General features: G+C 46.3%; 1 long non-coding RNA gene across 1 annotated transcript in view; it reads right to left on the reverse strand.

Annotated features, from left to right (window-relative positions):
* Window positions 1-15,003, reverse strand: part of LOC139260653 (uncharacterized) — an 87,410-nt gene that overhangs the window by 20,143 nt on the left and 52,264 nt on the right. The gene's annotated exons all lie outside the window — the stretch shown is intronic.

Below are 15,003 nucleotides of genomic sequence, written 5' to 3' on the forward strand. Positions count from 1 at the left end.
CGCCCTCCAAGGATGCTCCTGCCCCACCCAGGGCAGTCTATGGCCAGGGACTCCTAGGTGTCGGTGGGGATGCTGCACATTATCAAGGAGACTTTGAGGGTATCCTTGAAACATTTCCGCTGCCCAACTGGGAGTGTCAGTCTTGATATTTTTGTGCTCAAGTCCCTGGAGTGGGACTTCAATTTCCAACCTTCTGACTCAGAGGCGAAGGTGCTACTCACTGAGCCTTAAGAGGTGCGTTCACTCTTTAAGTGGGTGGCAGGACTCCGGAAATTCCGCCTCCCAGTTAGGAGTGCTGCCCGTCACTGCTAAAAATGCACAGGCAACATGGCAATGAAACTTAAATGGTGAGGGCTCAGACTGATGGCATTGGGCGGCGACTTAATCATGCCAACTGTTCGCGTTACCAAACCTCCAGGAATGAATGACTAATCTCCGACACTGCTGCGAGCAACCCAGGAAAAAAAAAATAATAGGGCCAATAAAGAAAATTGTGCATTTGAGAAATTTTCTTTGAACGCTTATGTTTGCTAAGTGATAAAATTATTTTACGTGGGGATCAAAAGGCTGTTTGACCGCAAGTCAAGGATTATCCAATTGGGTAATGAAGAGTCTATTCACTTTATGATTGGCGTAGGAAGGCGAGAGTGTGGGGGCGAGGCAGTAGGAGATGATGTGATCAAACTTCCAGCAAGATGTCCAATCAGAGTTGGTAACCCTACCACCCACCGATCATCCAAAAACCACCTGCAGTTAAAGTTGACCCTCTAATTCCTTGAGATTTTGTTTTAAATAACACAAATGTTATGATATTTACGTGTGTTTTAACTTCCTGAGCTGATTTTACTGAACCTAGAATTTATTCAATATTCATTTGTGAAGACTTCCTTCAACCAATTACTAATTCCCATGTTGGGTGTTTAACACTAAAATAATTGATATTTTTTTGCAGCTATCTATAATTTGTCTTTCTGATGTCTTCTGCCGCTTTGAGGGTTGCTTTACTTATTGTTAGTGGTGTTTGCATAACTCAGTCCTAGCTGCTTTTGGATGACTCACATAGTCTGTGGTAATTCAAAGTTCGGGTATGGTAGCATAGTGGTTACTTTACTGTACTAGTAAGCCAGAGGCCTGGACTGATGATCTGGAGACATGATTTCAAACTCCACCACAGCAACTGGGGAATTTAAATTCAATTAATAAATCGGGAATAAAAAGCAAGTGTCAGTAATGGTGATCATGAAACTACTGGATTGTCATAAAAGCCCATCTGGTTCACTAATGTCCTTTTGGGAAGGAAATCTGCCGTCCCGGGATGGCGGGACTGACCTATCAAGAAAGACTGGATCAACTGGGCTTGTATTCACTGGAGTTCAGAAGAATGAGAGGGGACCTCATAGAAACATATAAAATTCTGACGGGGTTAGACAGGTTAGATGCAGGAAGAATGTTCCCAATGTTGGGGAAGTCCAGAACCAGGGGTCACAGTCTAAGGATAAGGGGTAAGCCATTTAGGACCGAGATGCGGAGGAACTTCTTCACCCAGAGAGTGGTGAACCTGTGGAATTCTCTACCACAGAAAGTTGTTGAGGCCAATTCACTAAATATATTCAAAAAGGAGTTAGATGAGGTCCTTACTGCTAGGGGGATCAAGGGGTATGGCGAGAAAGCAGGAATGGGGTACTGAAGTTGAATGTTCAGCCATGAACTCATTGAATGGCGGTGCAGGCTAGAAGGGCCGAATGGCCTACTCCTGCACCTATTTTCTATGTTTCTATGTTTCTATGTATGTCCTTACCCGGTCTGGCCGAAACGTGACTCCAGACCCATAACAAACCACTCAGTTCTATAAGGCGGCTCACCACTACCTTCTCATCATCCATCATAGGCAATCCCCCGAAATGAGGATGACTTGCTTCTACGCCAAAAAAGGATGAGTTCACAGGTGTTTCAATGAAGGACCTAATATTCCATGTCCCGAACTACATCCTGAAGGATGGAAGATGCTTGTGCATGGACTTTTTTAACGTGTGGTGGCCGTTGCACACCAGCCACCACACAGGCTTGACACAGCTAGGTCTTGATCCAGTGGCAAGGGTTATCCAAGACGACTGGAGACCTGTTCTGCTGCACGGACCTAGCACGGACACATATCGCAGTGTGGACTGGCCCGTGCTGCCCCTGGGCCCCTGGCCCCGAACTCACGCCTCTCCTCGGCCCCGAGCACGTCCCTCCATAGTCTCTTGCTGCTCCTTCGCCCCGATCTCACCGCTAATGCTGTATCTGCCCACGCTCCAATCACTGACCTGGACCTTGATGACGTCACTCTTCACTGCCGTCACCCTCCTGCACCAGCTCGCGCTGCTCCCTGAAATAGTATGCCTCCACACCGCTTCCGGGGCCTGCACGCCGCTCCCGGGGCTCCATGCCGCTCCTTTTATGGCCTCGACATGCCGCTGGTGTTCTCACGCAGGCCGGGGCCTCCATGCTGCCTTCTCAAGGGCAACTAGGGATGGGCAATAAATGTCGGTGATGCCCACATCCCATGAACGAATAAAAAAAAATGATCTCAGAGTCACAGGTCCCTCTGATCAGTGTGATCCCAGGTGAACTGGCCCTTTCACTTCGCGGGTCCTTTTAGTTACAGTAACACCAGGTTGATGGGTCTTTTCAATGAGAGCAAGTCTCAGTTTATAGCCCTTTAGTTGGAGCAGCATTTAGCTCACAGGCCTCAATAGACATTGTCTTTGATGTGCAATTGATCTTTCTTCAGTAGCAATGTGAAAGGTGTCATTTTAAATCCAAGTAGTACTGAAATCCGATATTGGCCTGGGTTTTGTGGTTGTAATGACAGCGAAACTGTCGTCATTTGCTGTCATTACTCTGCGAAACCGACAGCAACCGCAGTTAAACATAAAAATCCAGAAGTTGCTGATGTAATTCCCTGCTTCACCACAAGGTGCGCTGTTGAAGTCCCCACAGACAGCAATCTTTCGAAATTACTGAACTGACAAGAATTCCCCTTTTACACTGTAATATCGCTGTTAAAAAATCCTGAAAAAGTGAACATTTTGAATAAAGTGCAATGGCGTACTAAGTCGTAACCACTACTGAACACGTTCTCTGGCCCTAAAAAAGTGAATTTTATATTTGAGCAATATCACATGTTTCCATTCTGATTCAACCTCCACAGCCTTTTAATATATTAAAGATTATTTTTTTAAACTTTGTTTATGATATTTCAGGTTTTACCTTAATCCCATGTGTAAAATTTATAAAAAGTAAAGTAATCAGTGCATTTTACTTCCTGGTTTGCTGTCTGTGAGAATACTTCAATGTCATAAGAACATAAGAACATAAGAAATAGGAACAGGAGTAGGCCATACGGTCCCTCAAGCCTGCTCCACCATTCAATACGATCATGGCTGATCCGATCATGGACTCAGGTCCACTTCCCTGCCCGCTCCCCATAATCCCTTATCCCCTTATCGTTTAAGAAAATGTTATTGGCTGCTCAGCTTGCTTGAAGACATCACTGTTGCTGGATGCTGGAAATCCCCTCAAGTTGACGCCAGAATTAGACTAACATCGGGAAATGTGAAATCCATGCCACAGAGATCACTACTTTCCCTCCATCATAGGGCCAGAAGTGGGAATGTTCGTTGACGACTGCACAATAGTCAGTACCATTCGCAACTCCTCAGATAATGAAGCAGTCCATGCCCACATGCAGCAAGACCTGGACAACATTCACGCGTGGGCTGGTAAGTGACAAGTAATATCCGTGCCTCAAGTGCCAGGCAATGACTATCTCCAAGAAGCCTCTTGTCATTCAACGGCATTACTATCCCCCACCATCAACATCCTCGGGTTCACCATTGACAAGAAACTTAACGGACCAGCCACGTAAATACCATGGCAACAAAAGCAGGTCAGATGCTGGGTATTCTGCGTCGAGTGTCTCACCTCCTGACTACCCATCATCTACAAGGCACAAGTCAGGAGTGTGATGGAACACTCTCCACTGAGTGCAGCTCCAACAACACTCAAAAAGCTTGACACCATCCAAGACAAAGCAGCCCACTTGATTTGCACCCCATCCACCACTTAAACATTCACTGATTCCACCACCGGTGCACCGTGGCTGCAGTGTGCACCATCTCCAAGATGCACTGCAGCAACTCGCCAAGGTTTCTTCGGCAGCACCTCCAAAACCCGTGGCTTCCACCACCTAGAAGGACAAGGGTAGCAGGCGCATAGGAGCACCACCACCTGCAAGTTCCCCTCGAAGTTACTCACCATCCAGACTTGGAAATATTTTGGACGTTCCTTCATCGTCGTTGGGTCAAAATCCTGGAAATCCCTCCCTAACAGCACTGTGGGAACACCTTTAGTACATGGACTGCAGCGGTTCAAGAAGGTGGCTCACCACCACCTTATCAAGGGCAATCGGGGATGGGCAATGAATGCCGGTCTTGCCAGTGACGCCCACATCCCAGGAATGATTTTTTAAAATAATAGATCTTTGTGGGCAGCTTTGTTTGAGGTCAGTGGCGAGCACTGTCACTTCACTGCTGACCGCAAAATCCGGGCCATTATATTAAAAGTTTTCTTTGAAAATATTTTGTTAAAAAATATACTTCTGCGGTACGGATCAACACAGATATCAGCAAGATTCTTGAATTTCTTCGTGAAGAATATTGGAAAATGTCACAACCTTAAAAGACAAGATGACTTTGATTTTAAAGCAAATGTGAATTCATGATCGATTTATTTGTGCAATAGCGTGAACGAGAAGAAACATTATTTACACCATTGGCTTTGATATTTTAACGGGCAAGGGAATTTCATTACTCTCAGTCCCTGAAGTGCTGGATTTCCTACCTGTTGATAGATTATTTCAGTTTGTCAGACTGGGGAGGAAATGGGGACATGTATTTAAACTGCACAAGAGAAGGAATAGGGGAGAATGTTAGGTATTGTTTTTCTTTTCACAGACAGCAGTGAGTCTCTGGAATAAGTTTCCAGCTGGTGAGGTGTGTGTTGACTCTATGCACACTTTCAAAACGGAGCTGGACTGATTCTTGGCAAGGGCAGAGATCACATCATATAAAAGGTAAGCACTTTAACAGTTAACGTAAGCATGGTCCGTGTGATCTCCGGCACTGGTTTCAATCACCTGAGGGGGTCAGAGAGCAATTTTTAAGATCCTCTCACAACACCCGCCCCCGCCCCCCCCCGCCACCCCTCCCACTGTTTTGGCCCTAGTTCTTTTGCTGGTGATTGCATGGTTGCTGGAGTGGGCACGGAGTTAAGAAGGGGGAAAAATTCGGTTGGTTAGCACTATTCGTTAGCGTCCCAGAGGGTGCTGTCAGTGCTTGCCGTGAACATCAGTGAAGGTTTAACGGCGCGCTGACAGTTTGCGTTACGCTCGCAGGCGTTAGGAGACCAGTCCATTCGACTGTTTCCAGTAGAGTGGACAAGGGAGAACCAGTTGATGTGGTGTATTTGGACTTTCAGAAGGCTTTCGACAAGGTCCCACACAAGAGATTAATGTGCAAAGTTAAAGCACATGGGATTGGGGATAGTGTGCTGACGTGGATTGAGAACTGATTGGCAGACAAAAAGCAAAGAGTAGAAGTAAATGGGTACTTTTCAGAATGGCAAGCAATGACTCGTGGGGTACCGCAAGGTTCTGTGCTGGGGCCCTAGCTGTTTATAGAAACATAGAAACATAGAGTAGGAGTAGGCCATTCGGCCCTTCTAGCTTGCACCGCCATTCAATGAGTTCATGGCTGAATATGCAACTTCAGTACCCCATTCCTGCTTTCTCGCCATACCCCTTGAACCCCCTAGTCGTAAGGACTACATCTAACTCCTTTTTAAATATATTTAGTGAATTGGCCTCAACAACTTTCTGTGGTAGAGAATTCCACAGGTTCACCACTCTCTGGGTGAAGACGTTTCTCCTCATCTCGGTCCTAAATAGCTTACCCCTTATCCTTAGACTGTGACCCCTGGTTCTGGACTTCCCCAACATTGGGAACATTCTTCCTGCATCTAACCTGTCTAAGCCCGTCAGAATTTTAAACGTTTCTATGAGATCCCTTCTAATTCTTCTGAACTCCAGTGAATACAAGCCCAATTGATCCAGTCTTTCTTGATATGTCAGTCCCGCCATCCCGGGAATCAGTCTGGTGAACCTTCGATGAACTCCCTCAATAGCAAGAATGTCCTTCCTCAAGTTAGGAGACCAAAACTGTATACAATACTCTAGGTGTGGCCTCACCAAAGCCCTGTACAACTGTAGTAACACCTCCCTGCCCCTGTACTCAAATCCCCTCGCTATGAAGGCCAACATGCCATTTGCTTTCTTAACCGCCTGCTGTACCTGCATGCCTTCCTTCAATGACTGATATACCATGACACCCAGGTCTCATTGTACCTCCCCTTTTCCTAATCTGTCACCATTCAGATAATAGTCTGTCTCTCTGTTTTTACCACAAAAGTGGATAACCTCACATTTATCCACACTATACTTCATCTGCCATGCATTTGCCCACTACATTGTACATTAATGATTTAGACGAGGGGATTAAATGTAATATCTCCAAATTTGCTGATGACACTAAGTTGGGTGGCAGTGTGAGCTGCGAGGAGGATGCTATGAGGCTGCAGAGTGACTTGGATAGGTTAGGTGAGTGAGCAGAAAGGACAACAGAAGTAGTTCCGCAAAAAAGTTAATGCCGGGGCACTTAGAGATCCAGCTAAGAGAGCCCTATACAGCTAGCGCCTCACAGCCAATCTGGCGTGCCTTGATGATTCTGAGATGCTGAATCCCCATGCCGCTTGGTCTGCCCTCCAGGCCTCTATAACCAGTGCCTGTGAAGAGACATTTGGTCACTCAACCAGAAAACATCAGGACTGGTTTGATGAAAATGATTAGGAGATCGAAGAACTAATAGATCGCAAGCGCAAAGCATTTCTGAGCCTCAAGCAACAGCCTAACCCGGGAGCTGCAAAACAACATTATAGACAGCTCAAGGCTCAGATCCAACAAAAAACTCGGGACCGAAAGAACAGGTGGTGGATGGAGAAAGCACAGGAGATACAACAACTGGCCGACAGCCACGACATGCGAGGATTCTTCACTGCAGTCAAGGCCACCTACGGTCCAAACTCCCAAGGCCCCACCCCACTCCTGGCCAAGAATGGGGAAACACTCATCAAGGACACTGAGGCTGCTAGGGCCCGATGGAAGGAGAACTTTGAAGATCTCCTCAATCAAGACTCTGCCTTTGACTCGAGTGTTCTTGATTCCATCCCGCAGCATGCCACCTGCCACCAACTCAGTGAAACTCCAATGTTGCACGAGGTAGGCAAAGCCATAAAACATCTTAAGAATAACAAGGCTACGGGTGCGGATGGAATCCCTGCTGAGGTGCTAAAATATGGCGGAGACCCGCTGTTGGTGCGGATACATGACCTCATCTCTCTCATCTGGAGGGAGGAGAGCATGCTGGGAGATCTCAGAGATGCAGTGATTGTGACTGCGGCAACTACAGGGGAATCTCCCTGCTTTCAACCACTGGGAAAGTTGTCGCTCGAGTTCTCCTCAATCGCCTTCTTCCTGTGGCCGAGGAGCTCCTCCCGGAATCACAATATATTCAACTAAGTATATTCAAAAAGGAGTTAGATGAAGTCCTTACTACTAGGGGGATCAAGGGGTATGGCGAGAAAGCAGGAATGGGGTACTGAAGTTGCATGTTCAGCCATGAACTCATTGAATGGCGGTGCAGGCTAGAAGGGCCGAATGGCCTACTCCTGCACCTATTTTCTATGTTTCTATGTTCTATGTTTTCGATGTTTCTACAATGCGGATTTCGTCCCCTACGGGGCACAACAGACATGATCTTTGCAGCGCGCCAGTTGCAGGAAAAATGCAGGGAGCAGCGGCAGCCCTTATATATGGCCTTTTTCGATCTTACAAAGGCCTTTGACACTGTCAACCGTGAGTGTCTATGGAGCAATCCTCCTCCGTTTTGGATGCCCCCAAAAGTTTGTCAACATCCTTCGCCTGCTTCACGATGACATGCAGGCCGTGATCCTTACCAACGGATCCATTACAGACCCAATCCATGTGCGGACCGGGGTCAAACAGGGCTGCGTTATCGCTCCAACCCTTTTCTCAATCTTCCTCGCCGCCATGCTCCACCTCACAATCAACAAGCTCCCCGCTGGAGTGGAATTAAACTACAGAACCAGTGGGAAGCTGTTTAACCTATACCGCCTTCAGGCCAGTCCAAGATCACCCCAACCTCTGATATTGAGCTGCAGTATGTGGACGATGCCTGCGTCTGTGTACATTCAGAGGCTGAACTTCACGATATAGTCAATGCATTCACTGAGGCATATAAAAGCATGGGTCTTACGCTTAACATCCGTAAGACAAAGGTCCTTCACTAGCCTGTCATCGCCGCACAGCACTGCCCTCCAATCATCAAGATCCATGGTGCGGCCCTGGACAACGTGGACCATCGCCCATATCTCGGGAGCCTCTTATCAACAAAGGCAGAGATTGATGTGGAGATTCAGGATCTCCTCCAGTACGCCAGCGCAGCCTTCGGCCGCCTGCGGAAAAGAGTGTTTGAAGACCAGGCCCTCAAATCTACCACCAAACTCATGGTTTACAGGGCTGTAGTAATACCCGCCCTCCTGTATGGTTCTGAGGCATGGACGATGTACAGAAGGCACCTCAAGTCGCTGGAGAAAAATCACCAATGATGTCTCCGCAAGATCCTGCAAATCTCCTGGGAGGACAGGTGCACCAACACCAGTATCCTCGACCAGGCTATCATCCCCAGTATTGAAGCACTGACCATACACACGATCAGCTTCGCTGGGCAGGCCACATAGTACGCATGCCAGATACGAGACTCCCTAAGCAAATGCTTTATATGGAGCTCCTTCATGGTAAATGAGCCAAAGGAGGACAGCGGAAACATTATAAGGACACCCTCAAAGCCTCCCTGGTAAAGTGCGACATCACCACTGACATCTGGGAGACCCTGGTCGCAGACCGCCTGAGGTGGAGAAAGTCCATCCGGGAGGGCGTTGAGCTCTTTGAGTGTCGAGGCAAGGAGCATGAAGAGGCCAGGCGCAGGCAGCGGAAGGAGCCCCGAACCTACCCCCAATGAATGTCTGTCCCACCTGTAACAGGGTCTATGGCTCTCGTATTGGACTGTTCAGCCATCAAAGAACTCACTTTGGGAGTGGAAGCAAGTCCTCCTCGATTCTGAGGGACTGCTTATGATGATGACAGCAAGTAATCAGGAAGGCAAATTGAATGTTGGCCTTTATTGCAAGGAGGATAGAGTATAAAAGCAGAGAAGTCCTGCTACAACTGTGCAGGATATCAATGAGACCTAGAGTACTGCATGCAATTTTGGTCCCCGTATTTAAGGAAGGATATACTTGCATTGGAGGCTGTTCAGAGAAGATTCACTAGGTTGATTCCGGAGATGAGGGGGTTGACTTATGAAGATAGGTTGAGCAGGTTGGGCTGCTCCAACACATTGGAGTTCAGAAGAATGAGAAGTGATCTTATTGAAACTTATAAGGTAATGAGGGGGCTCAACAAGTTGGATGCAGAGAGGATATTTCCACTCATGGAGGAAACTAAAACTAGGGGATGTAGACTTAGAATAAGGGGCCACCCATTTAAAACTGAGATGAGGAGAAATTTCTTCTCTCAGAGGCTTGTAAATCTGTGGAATTCTCTGCCCAGAGAGCTGTGGAGGCTGGGTCATTGAATATATTTAAGGCGGAGATAGACAGATTTTTGAACGATAAGGGAATCAAGGGTTATAGGAAGCCGGCAGGGAAGTGGAGCTGAGTTCATGATCACATCAGCCATGATCTTATTGAATGGCGGAGCAGGCTCGAGGGGTCAAATGGCCTACTCCTGCTCCTATTTCTGATGTTATTATGTTCTTATGTAAGTGCTGTAATTTCACTTTTTCAACTCTTATTGATTTATTGCAGAAGTGGGGAAGTGTGGGTGAGGTTTATTGAATTTTTCAGCAGGATTTTATTTGTCATCTTCAGGCGACAAGATGCAGGCATCCGAGCGGCATAAATTGAGTCGGCCTCCTGTGCTACCGCTCCGTAAAAGAGAAAAAGATTAGTGAAGACAAACGTAGGTCCCTTGCAGTCGGATTCAGGAGAATTTATAATGGGGAACAAAGAAATGGCAGACCAATTGAACAAATGCTTCGGTTCTGTCTTCACGAAGGAAGACACAAATAACTTTCCGAATGTACTAGGGGACAGTAGGTCTAGTGAGAAGGAGGAACCGAAGGATATCTTTATCAGGCGGAAAATTGTGTTTGGGAAATTGATGGGATTGAAGGCCGATAAATCCCCGGGGCCTGATCGTCTGCATCCCAGAGTACTTAAGGAAGTGGCCCTAGAAATAGTGGATGCATTGCTGATCATTTTCCAACAGTCTATTGACTCTGGATCAGTTCCTATGGACTGGAGAGTAGTTAATGTAACATCACTTTTTTAAAAAGGATGGAGTGAGAAAATGGGTAATTATAGACCGGTTAGCCTGACATCAGTAGTGGGGAAAATGTTGGAATCAATCATTAAGGATGAAATAGCAGCGCATTTGGAAAACAGTGACAGGATTGGACCAAGTCAGCATGGATTTATGCTTGACGAATCTTCTGGAACATTTGAGGATGTAACTATCAGAGTGGGCAAGGGAGAACCAGTGGATGTGGTGTATTTGAACTTTCAAAAGGCTTTTGACAAGGTCCCGCACAAGAGATTGGTGTGCAAAATCAATGCGCATGGTATTGGGGGTAATGTACTGACGTGGATTGAGAACTGGTTGACAGAGAGTTGGGATAAACGGTTCCTTTTCAGAATGGCAGGCAGTGACTAGTGGAGTGCCGCAGGGCTCAGTGCTGGGACCCCAGCTCTTTACAATATACATTAATGATTTAGATGAAAGAATTGAGTGTAATATCTCCAAGTTTGCGATGACACTAAACTAGGTGGCGGTGTGAGCTGTGAGGGGGACGCTAAGAGGCTGCAGGGTGACTTGGACAGGTTAGGTAAGTGGGCAAATGCATGGCAGATGCAGTATAATATGGATAAATGTGAGGTTATTCATTTTGGGGGCAAAAACACAAAGGCAGAATATTATCTGGATGGCGGCAGATTAGGAAAAGGGGAGGTGCAACGAGACCTGGATGTCATGGTTCATCAGTCACTGAAAATGGGCACGCTGGTACAGCAGGCGGTGAAGAAGGCAAATGGTATGTTGGCCTTCATAGCTCGGGGATTTAAGTATCGGAGCAGGGAGGTCTTACTGCAGTTATACAGGGCCTTGGTGAGGCCTCACCTGGAATACTGTGTTCAGTTTTGATCTCCTAATCTGAGGAAGAACGTTCTTGCTATTGAGGGAGTGCAGCGAAGGTTCACCAGACTGATTCCAGGGATGGCTGGGCTGTCATATGAGGAGGGACTGGACCAACTGGGCCTTTATTCACTGGAGTTTAGAAGGATGAGAGGGGATCTCATAGAAACGTATAAGATTCTGATGGGACTGGACAGGTTAGATGCTGGAAGAATGTTCCCGATGTTGGGGAAGTCCAGAACCAGGGAACATAGTCTTCGGATAAGGGGTAGGCCATTTAGGACTGAGATGAGGGGAAACTTCTTCACTCAGAGAGTTGTTAACCGATGGAATTCCCTGCCGCAGAGAGTTGTTGATGCCAGTTCATTGAATATATTCAAAAGGGAGTTAGATATGGCCCTTACGGTAAAGGGGACCAAGGGATATGGAGAGAAAGCAGGAAAGGGGTACTGAGGGAATGATCAGCCATGATCTTATTGATCGAAGGGACGAATGGCCGACTCCTGCACCTATTTTCTATGTTTCTATGTTTCTAAGTAGCGGCAGGGATTGTGGAAGCATTGGTTGTAATTTACAAAAATTCCCTGGATTCTGGGAAGGTCCCAGCAGATTGGAAAACTGCAAATGTAACACCCTTATTGAAAATAGGAGGCAGACAAAAAGCAGGAAATTATAGACCAGTTAGCCTCACATCTGTGGTTGGGAAAATGTTGGAGTCCATTATTAAAGAAGCAGTAGCAGAACATTTGAAAAAGCTAAATTCGGACAGGCAGAATCAGCATGGATTTATGAAGGGGAAGTCATGTGAGGATGTAACGAACAGGGTGGATAAAGGGGAACCAGTGGATGTGGTGTATTTTGACTTCCAGAAGGCATTTGACAAGGTGCCACATAAAAGGTTACTGCACAAGATAAAAGTTCACGGGGTTGGGGTTAATATATTAGCATGGGTAGATGATTGGCTAAGTAACAGAGAACAGAGTCAGGATAAATGGTTCATTCTCTGGTTGGCAACCAATAACTAGTAGGGTGCCGCAGGGATCAGTGCTGGGACCCCAGCTATTTACAATCTATATTAACGACTTGCAAGAATGGACTGAGTGTAACGTAGTCAAGTTTGCTGATGAGGTAATGAGGGTGAACTGTCTGCGTTCGCCGTTATTGCCCCTCTGAAACATCAGGATTTAGCGCTTGCGCAGATAAACGTGGAAATCTTGACGTTGGGGTCAGTCATTCATTGTTCTGACACAGGCTGTTCTGTGGAACTAACCCCTTCTCCCCCACCCTGCATAGCCAGCAATCAGTGAAATCAGTGGAACGAATGACAACTTGGGGTTTTATGCGTTAACATCGCTGTTATACACTCCATTAAATGTTAAACTTTGTCAGAATAGGTGTAACTGAGGTCTTAACAGCGAAACTATTGACTCTGAAAAAGTAATTTTTACATTTGTAAAATGTCAAATTTCTGCATTATGATAAAAATTTCAATTAAAAAGATAATTTAAAAAATGTTGATCATGATATTTCAGCTTCTGCCTTATCATGTGAAAGTGCTAATATTTATTTTGTTCTAAGTAAGATTTTTACAAAGTGAGGATAAAAGTTGCTTTTTATTTCCTGGATTGCTGTCTGTGTGAATTCTTCAATCTGATTGGCTGCTTAGACAGCTTGATACCATTACTGCCGCACTACACTAGGAATTCCCTATTCACAGCACTACAATCAATTACACGTTGAGAAACCGCAGTTTTTTTGCTACAGAGATCACGCGATTTCTTTGGGCATCTTTCTTCGAAGGCAACGGCAATTACCATTGCATCGCCGCCAGCTGCAAATTACAGGCCGTTACAACAGTGACTACACTTCAAAAGTACTACTTGGCTGTAAAGCACTTTGGGATGTCCTGAGGTGTGAATGGTGCTATATAAATGCAAGTCCTTTCTTTCTTACTACAATCCAGAGAAGATGATCTAATAGAGATTTTCAAGATGATGAGAGGTTTTGATAGAGTGACTACCCTTGAGTGATCAAGATGTCAAGGTGTCAGAGAGACCGAGTGTGGCATCAAGGAGCACTAGTAAAATTTAAGTCAAATGGGAATCAGGGAGAAATCTCTCCACTGGCTGGAGTCATACCGAGTGCAAAGGAAGATGGTTGTAGTTGTTGGAAGTCAATCATCTCAGCCTCAGGACATCGCTGCAGGAGTTCTTCAGGACAGATTAGAAGTGAGGATGTTCACTGATGATTGCGCAGTTCCATTCGCTACTTCTCAGATAATGAGCAGTCCATGTCCGCATGAAACAAGACCTGGACGCTGGACGACATACAGGCTTGGGCTGATAAGTGGCAAGTAACATTCGCACCACACAGCTGCCAGGCAATGACCATCTCCAACAAGTGAGAGTCTCACCACTGCCAAGGTTTCTTCGACAGCACCTCCCAAACCCGCAACCTTTACCATCTAAAAGGGCAAGGGCAGCAGGCGTATGGGAACACCACCACCTCCACGTTCCCCTCCAACTCGCACACCATCCTGACTTCATCGTCGCTGGGTCAAAATCCTGGCACTGCCTCCCTAACAGCACTGTGGGAGTACCTTCACTGCACAGACTGCAGCAGTTCAAGAAGGCGGCTCGCCTCAAGGGTAGGTAGGGATGGGCAATAAATGCTGGTCTTGCCAGTGATGTCCACATCCCAGGAACTGATAGAAACATTCAGGAAATAATTATTTCCTTTGGCGAATGGATCAATAACTGGAGTTCACAGATTCAAAATCATTGAAAAAATGTCTAGGCGGAAGATGCAGATAAATGTTTTCACTCAGAGAATTGTCAGGGATCTTTAATGCTCTACCTGAAAAGGTGGTGGAAGCTGATTCCATCAATAATTTTAAAAGCGAGAAAGCAAAGGCATGACCGGCTGAATGGCCTCCTTCTGTGCCTCAAATTTCTATGATTTCTATAGTTTTGAATATCCCACAATGACAATCCCGTGACTCAATCTCTGTCTGTTAACAATCAAATGATCAAGAGGAAGCAAAAGGTAAAAATATATAACTCCAAACTGACATGCAAATTGAAAGCAATACACACACATTTTATCATCATCACAGGCAGTCCCTCGGAATCGAGGAAGACTTGCTTCCACTCCAAAAGTGAGTTCGCTGGTGGCTGAACAGTCCAATACGAGAGCCACAGAGCCTGTCACAGGTGGGACAGACATTCGTCGAGGGAAGGGGTGGGTGGGGCTGGTTTGCCGCGCGCTCCTTCCGCTGTATGCGCTTGACCTCTTCATGCTCTTTGCATTGAGATTCGAAGAGCTCAACGCCCTCTCGAATGCACTTTCTCCATCTCGGGCGGTCTTTGGTCCGGGTCTCCCAGGTATCAGTGGTGATGTCGCACTTTACCAGGGAGGCTTTGAGGGTGTCTTTGTAACGCTTCCGCTGCCCACCTTTGGCTCATTTACCATGAAGGAGCTCTGCATAAAGCATTTGTTTAGGGAGTCTCGTATCTGGCATGCGAACTATGTGGCCTGCCCAGCGAAGCTGATCGAGTGTGGTCAGTGCTTCAATA

The sequence above is a fragment of the Pristiophorus japonicus genome, chromosome 1 (assembly GCF_044704955.1).
Source record: "Pristiophorus japonicus isolate sPriJap1 chromosome 1, sPriJap1.hap1, whole genome shotgun sequence".
Taxonomy (NCBI): Eukaryota; Metazoa; Chordata; class Chondrichthyes; family Pristiophoridae; genus Pristiophorus; species Pristiophorus japonicus.